General features: G+C 39.9%; 7 non-coding genes across 7 annotated transcripts; all 7 read right to left on the minus strand.

Moving 5' to 3' along the window:
• Positions 1-747: 747 nt before the first annotated feature.
• On the minus strand, positions 748-820 carry TRNAR-UCG (transfer RNA arginine (anticodon UCG)). The gene has a single exon. It is a non-coding gene; the product is annotated as a tRNA-Arg (tRNA).
• A 647-nt stretch (positions 821-1,467) lies between these two features.
• On the minus strand, positions 1,468-1,540 carry TRNAR-CCU (transfer RNA arginine (anticodon CCU)). Its single transcript has one exon. It is a non-coding gene; the product is annotated as a tRNA-Arg (tRNA).
• A 795-nt stretch (positions 1,541-2,335) lies between these two features.
• Positions 2,336-2,408, minus strand: TRNAR-UCG (transfer RNA arginine (anticodon UCG)). Its single transcript has one exon. It is a non-coding gene; the product is annotated as a tRNA-Arg (tRNA).
• Positions 2,409-3,055: 647 nt separating this feature from the next.
• On the minus strand, positions 3,056-3,128 carry TRNAR-CCU (transfer RNA arginine (anticodon CCU)). The gene has a single exon. It is a non-coding gene; the product is annotated as a tRNA-Arg (tRNA).
• A 795-nt stretch (positions 3,129-3,923) lies between these two features.
• On the minus strand, positions 3,924-3,996 carry TRNAR-UCG (transfer RNA arginine (anticodon UCG)). The gene has a single exon. It is a non-coding gene; the product is annotated as a tRNA-Arg (tRNA).
• Positions 3,997-4,643: 647 nt separating this feature from the next.
• TRNAR-CCU (transfer RNA arginine (anticodon CCU)) lies at positions 4,644-4,716 on the minus strand. Its single transcript has one exon. It is a non-coding gene; the product is annotated as a tRNA-Arg (tRNA).
• A 1,515-nt stretch (positions 4,717-6,231) lies between these two features.
• On the minus strand, positions 6,232-6,304 carry TRNAR-CCU (transfer RNA arginine (anticodon CCU)). The gene has a single exon. It is a non-coding gene; the product is annotated as a tRNA-Arg (tRNA).
• Between the last annotated feature and the right edge of the window lie 1,196 nt (positions 6,305-7,500).

A 7,500-nucleotide genomic window follows, 5' to 3' on the forward strand; every position in this document is an offset into this window, starting at 1 on the left:
GTCAGACACCGGTGTGTGCACACAGGGCATTTCTCACTTCTCTCTATAAGTAAACTTCCCATTTTCATCCTCTTCCATCCCCGACTTTAACGCTCTCTTCTATGCTTTAATGGAGACATTGCAATTTTAGCAAGTGGAGAGAAATTGGAGAACCACTTTCGACTCCACACTTCTTCTTCACTTACTTCTTTTCTCAATATACTGGGCTTAGAAAATGGTATCAAGCCATCCTTATCATCAGTAGGACACGGAAAGAGGCACCAAGTCTCCTAACCAAGTTCAACCACACTCTGCAACTTAACCATTGCACTACAAATTAGGCAACGGGGGCATCAGCAAAGGCAGCCAATGTGCCGATCCTTTATACATTTTGTGGAGTACTTTTCTTACTCGGAGGCAAAATCAGCACTTTAACTGCCCAAATCATACAGATTTTACACATGTAGCACTCTATGCACACATAGGCACACACCTTGCAGTTCTTCTACACACACTTAAGCTAAAAACCCATTCTGTCACGTCAAAATTCTGCAAACCTATTACATATTCAGTGCGTCGGCATAGAAGCACTTTTTAATGCCACTAAAATGCACAAGTAGTTAGACTGAAGATGCAACCTGAATGAGTTTACAGTATGTACTCCACTTTATTAATGATTAGTACTGAGAAAGTGAGGACTACAAGAGTATTGGAAAAGATTTTTTCCACTCTGAATGAAAAGCAGATTGTGTGACCATTGGCCAAAAACGACCACGAAGGGACTCTAACCCTCAATCTTCTGATCCGAAGTCAGACGCCTTATCCATTAGGCCACGCGGTCATCCGTCCACCTGAGATGATTTTTATCATGTAGGTGGTATGCATGGATGGAGAACATATTATTGAAAGGTATTCAGGTTTACATCCCATAGTGTTCTTTCAGCTCTTTTCGCTGGAAGCACTTTTTGGGAATCTATATATTGAGTATTTTATGAGTACGATATGCTTTTGTTTTCCTTTTTGCATACAAACCTCTTTCCTCATGAGTTTAAAGCTCATTTGTATTCTCTACATAGCTCTGGAAGTTTCCAGACGTGGAGTGAAACTGTTTTGAAAGTAGGACAAATTGCTCCTTCCTGCATATGCTAATTTTTCACACTCACATAGGTTGTATAAGTTTTATGAATCCTGGCTTGACCTATTCAAGTAGCTGAAAGCCTGTCACCACCTCTAGAAACAAGATTCACACCAATCCAATTCAAATCATTTTTTCCAAAGGAATTTGTTCTGGCCAGTCGAAAATGCATCTCACAAAAATAGGCATTTAAAAATATACTTTGAAGTTTCAGAACACTAACATGTCTGTGAAGTGTACACAAGTAAAATGGGACCGTTTCAAAGTAACTAATCCCTCATAAACTTCTGAGAGGAAGCATGTAATAAATCTACCTAATTTTCTGGAAAAGATAGAGGGAGGAGTTTTGTTATCACCTCAGATGGGACTCGAACCCACAATCTCTGGCTTAGGAGGCCAGTGCCTTATCCATTAGGCCACTGAGGCACACATGCACAGCTCTTTTCTAGAGACATTATTTAAATGTATTCTATGGTCAGACACCGGTGTGTGCACACAGGGCATTTCTCACTTCTCTCTATAAGTAAACTTCCCATTTTCATCCTCTTCCATCCCCGACTTTAACGCTCTCTTCTATGCTATAATGGAGACTTTGCAATTTTAGCAAGTGGAGAGAAATTGGAGAACCACTTTCGACTCCACACTTCTTCTTGATTTACTTCTTTTCTCAATATACTGGGCTTAGAAAATGGTATCAAGCCATCCTTATCATCAGCAGGACACGGAAAGAGGCACCAAGTCTCCTAACCAAGTTCAACCACACTCTGCAACTTAACCATTGCACTACAAATTAGGCAACGGGGGCATCAGCAAAGGCAGCCAATGTGCCGATCCTTTATACATTTTTTGTAGTACTTTTCTTACTCGGAGGCAAAATCAGCACTTTAACTGCCCAAATCATACAGACATTACACATGTAGCACTCTATGCACACATAGGCACACACCTTGCAGTTCTTCTACACACACTTAAGCTAAAAACCCATTCTGTCACGTCAAAATTCTGCAAGCCTATTACATATTCAGTGCGTCGGCATAGAAGCACTTTTTAATGCCACTAAAATGCACAAGTAGTTAGACTGAAGATGCAACCTGAATGAGTTTACAGTATGTACTCCACTTTATTAATGATTAGTAATGAGAAAGTGAGGACTACAAGAGTATTGGAAAAGACTTTTTCCACTCTGAATGTAAAGCAGATTGTGTGACCATTGGCCAAAAATGACCACGAAGGGACTCGAACCCTCAATCTTCTGATCCGAAGTCAGACGCCTTATCCATTAGGCCACGCGGTCATCCGTTCACCTGAGATGATTTTTATCATGTAGGTGGTATGCATGGATGGAGAACATATTATTGAAAGGTATTCAGGATTACATCCCATAGTGTTCTTTCAGCTCTTTTCGCTGGAAGCACTTTTTTGGAATCTATATATTGAGTATTTTATGAGTACGATATGCTTTTGTTTTCCTTTTTGCATACAAACCCCTTTCCTCATGCGTTTAAAGCTCATTTGTATTCTCTACATAGCTCTGGAAGTTTCCAGACGTGGAGTGAAACTGTTTTGAAAGTAGGACAAATTGCTCCTTCCTGCATATGCTAATTTTTCACACTCACATAGGTTGTATACGTTTTATGAATCCTGGCTTGACCTATTCAAGTAGCTGAAAGCCTGTCACCACCTCTAGAAACAAGATTCACACCAATCCAATTCAAATCATTTTTTCCAAAGGAATATGTTCTGGCCGGTCGAAAATGCATCTCACAAAAATAGGCATTTAAAAATATACTTTGCAGTTTCAGAACACTAACATGACTGTGAAGTGTACACAAGTAAAATGGGACCGTTTCAAAGTAACTAATCCCTCATAAACTTCTGAGAGGAAGCATGTAATAAATCTACCTAATTTTCTGGAAAAGATAGAGGGAGGATTTTCGTTATCACCTCAGATGGGACTTGAACCCACAATCTCTGGCTTAGGAGGCCAGTGCCTTATCCATTAGGCCACTGAGGCACACATGCATAGCTCATTTCTAGAGGCATTATTTAAATGTATTCTATGGTCAGACACCGGTGTGTGCACACAGGGCATTTCTCACTTCTCTCTATAAGTAAACTTCCCATTTTCATCCTCTTCCATCCTTGACTTTAACGCTCTCTTCTATGCTTTAATGGAGACTTTGCAATTTTAGCAAGTGGAGAGAAATTGGAGAACCACTTTCGACTCCACACTTCTTCTTCACTTACTTCTTTTCGCAATATACTGGGCTTAGAAAATGGTATCAAGCCATCCTTATCATCAGTAGGACACGGAAAGAGGCACCAAGTCTCCTAACCAAGTTCAACCACACTCTGCAACTTAACCATTGCACTACAAATTAGGCAACGGGGGCATCAGCAAAGGCAGCCAATGTGCCGATCCTTTATACATTTTGTGTAGTACTTTTCTTACTCGGAGGCAAAATCAGCACTTTAACTGCCCAAATCATACAGATTTTACACATGTAGCACTCTATGCACACATAGGCACACACCTTGCAGTTCTTCTACACACACTTAAGCTAAAAACCCATTCTGTCACGTCAAAATTCTGCAAACCTATTACATATTCAGTGCGTCGGCATAGAAGCACTTTTTAATGCCACTAAAATGCACATGTAGTTAGACTGAAGATGCAACCTGAATGAGTTTACAGTATGTACTCCACTTTATTAATGATTAGTACTGAGAAAGTGAGGACTACAAGAGTATTGGAAAAGATTTTTTCCACTCTGAATGAAAAGCAGATTGTGTGACCATTGGCCAAAAACGACCACGAAGGGACTCTAACCCTCAATCTTCTGATCCGAAGTCAGACGCCTTATCCATTAGGCCACGCGGTCATCCGTCCACCTGAGATGATTTTTATCATGTAGGTGGTATGCATGGATGGAGAACATATTATTGAAAGGTATTCAGGATTACATCCCATAGTGTTCTTTCAGCTCTTTTCGCTGGAAGCACTTTTTGGGAATCTATATATTGAGTATTTTATGAGTACGATATGCTTTTGTTTTCCTTTTTGCATACAAACCTCTTTCCTCATGCGTTTAAAGCTCATTTGTATTCTCTACATAGCTCTGGAAGTTTCCAGACGTGGAGTGAAACTGTTTTGAAAGTAGGACAAATTGCTCCTTCCTGCATATGATAATTTTTCACACTCACATAGGTTGTATACGTTTTATGAATCCTGGCTTGACCTATTCAAGTAGCTGAAAGCCTGTCACCACCTCTAGAAACAAGATTCACACCAATCCAATTCAAATCATTTTTTCCAAAGGAATATGTTCTGGCCGGTCGAAAATGCATCTCACAAAAATAGGCATTTAAAAATATACTTTGCAGTTTCAGAACACTAACATGTCTGTGAAGTGTACACAAGTAAAATGGGACCGTTTCAAAGTAACTAATCCCTCATAAACTTCTGAGAGGAAGCATGTAATAAATCTACCTAATTTTCTGGAAAAGATAGAGGGAGGATTTTCGTTATCACCTCAGATGGGACTTGAACCCACAATCTCTGGCTTAGGAGGCCAGTGCCTTATCCATTAGGCCACTGAGGCACACATGCATAGCTCTTTTCTAGAGGCATTATTTAAATGTATTCTATGGTCAGACACCGGTGTGTGCACACAGGGCATTTCTCACTTCTCTCTATAAGTAAACTTCCCATTTTCATCCTCTTCCATCCTTGACTTTAACGCTCTCTTCTATGCTTTAATGGAGACTTTGCAATTTTAGCAAGTGGAGAGAAATTGGAGAACCACTTTCGACTCCACACTTCTTCTTCACTTACTTCTTTTCGCAATATACTGGGCTTAGAAAATGGTATCAAGCCATCCTTATCATCAGTAGGACACGGAAAGAGGCACCAAGTCTCCTAACCAAGTTCAACCACACTCTGCAACTTAACCATTGCACTACAAATTAGGCAACGGGGGCATCAGCAAAGGCAGCCAATGTGCCGATCCTTTATACATTTTGTGTAGTACTTTTCTTACTCGGAGGCAAAAATAGCACTTTAACTGCCCAAATCATACAGATTTTACACATGTAGCACTCTATACACACATAGGCACACACCTTGCAGTTCTTCTACACACACTTAAGCTAAAAACCCATTCTGTCACGTCAAAATTCTGCAAACCTATTACATATTCAGTGCGTCGGCATAGAAGCACTTTTTAATGCCACTAAAATGCACAAGTAGTTAGACTGAAGATGCAACCTGAATGAGTTTACAGTATGTACTCCACTTTATTAATGATTAGTACTGAGAAAGTGAGGACTACAAGAGTATTGGAAAAGACTTTTTCCACTCTGAATGTAAAGCAGATTGTGTGACCATTGGCCAAAAACGACCACGAAAGGACTCGAACCCTCAATCTTCTGATCCTAAGTCAGACGCCTTATCCATTAGGCCACGCGGTCATCCGTCCACCTGAGAGGATTTTTATCATGTAGGTGGTATGCATGGATGGAGAACATATTATTGAAAGGTATTCAGGTTTACATCCCATAGTGTTCTTTCAGCTCTTTTCGCTGGAAGCACTTTTTTGGAATCTATATATTGAGTATTTTATGAGTACGATATGCTTTTGTTTTCCTTTTTGCATACAAACCTCTTTCCTCATGAGTTTAAAGCTCATTTGTATTCTCTACATAGCTCTGGAAGTTTCCAGACGTGGAGTGAAACTGTTTTGAAAGTAGGACAAATTGCTCCTTCCTGCATATGCTAATTTTTCACACTCACATAGGTTGTATAAGTTTTATGAATCCTGGCTTGACCTATTCAAGTAGCTGAAAGCCTGTCACCACCTCTAGAAACAAGATTCACACCAATCCAATTCAAATCATTTTTTCCAAAGGAATATGTTCTGGCCAGTCGAAAATGCATCTCACAAAAATAGGCATTTAAAAATATACTTTGCAGTTTCAGAACACTAACATGACTGTGAAGTGTACACAAGTAAAATGGGACCGTTTCAAAGTAACTAATCCCTCATAAACTTCTGAGAGGAAGCATGTAATAAATCTACCTAATTTTCTGGAAAAGATAGAGGGAGGATTTTCGTTATCACCTCAGATGGGACTTGAACCCACAATCTCTGGCTTAGGAGGCCAGTGCCTTATCCATTAGGCCACTGAGGCACACATGCATAGCTCTTTTCTAGAGGCATTATTTAAATGTATTCTATGGTCAGACACCGGTGTGTGCACACAGGGCATTTCTCACTTCTCTCTATAAGTAAACTTCCCATTTTCATCCTCTTCCATCCTTGACTTTAACGCTCTCTTCTATGCTTTAATGGAGACTTTGCAATTTTAGCAAGTGGAGAGAAATTGGAGAACCACTTTCGACTCCACACTTCTTCTTCACTTACTTCTTTTCGCAATATACTGGGCTTAGAAAATGGTATCAAGCCATCCTTATCATCAGTAGGACACGGAAAGAGGCACCAAGTCTCCTAACCAAGTTCAACCACACTTTGCAACTTAACCATTGCACTACAAATTAGGCAACGGGGGCATCAGCAAAGGCAGCCAATGTGCCGATCCTTTATACATTTTGTGTAGTACTTTTCTTACTCGGAGGCAAAAATAGCACTTTAACTGCCCAAATCATACAGATTTTACACATGTAGCACTCTATGCACACATAGGCACACACCTTGCAGTTCTTCTACACACACTTAAGCTAAAAACCCATTCTGTCACGTCAAAATTCTGCAAACCTATTACATATTCAGTGCGTCGGCATAGAAGCACTTTTTAATGCCACTAAAATGCACAAGTAGTTAGACTGAAGATGCAACCTGAATGAGTTTACAGTATGTACTCCACTTTATTAATGATTAGTACTGAGAAAGTGAGGACTACAAGAGTATTGGAAAAGACTTTTTCCACTCTGAATGTAAAGCAGATTGTGTGACCATTGGCCAAAAACGACCACGAAAGGACTCGAACCCTCAATCTTCTGATCCTAAGTCAGACGCCTTATCCATTAGGCCACGCGGTCATCCGTCCACCTGAGAGGATTTTTATCATGTAGGTGGTATGCATGGATGGAGAACATATTATTGAAAGGTATTCAGGTTTACATCCCATAGTGTTCTTTCAGCTCTTTTCGCTGGAAGCACTTTTTTGGAATCTATATATTGAGTATTTTATGAGTACGATATGCTTTTGTTTTCCTTTTTGCATACAAACCTCTTTCCTCATGAGTTTAAAGCTCATTTGTATTCTCTACATAGCTCTGGAAGTTTCCAGACGTGGAGTGAAACTGTTTTGAAAGTAGGACAAATTGCTCCTTCCTGCATATGCTAATTTTTCACACTCACATAGGT

This window comes from Triturus cristatus, chromosome 4_1, assembly GCF_964204655.1.
Source record: "Triturus cristatus chromosome 4_1, aTriCri1.1, whole genome shotgun sequence".
Lineage (NCBI taxonomy): Eukaryota > Metazoa > Chordata > Amphibia > Caudata > Salamandridae > Triturus > Triturus cristatus.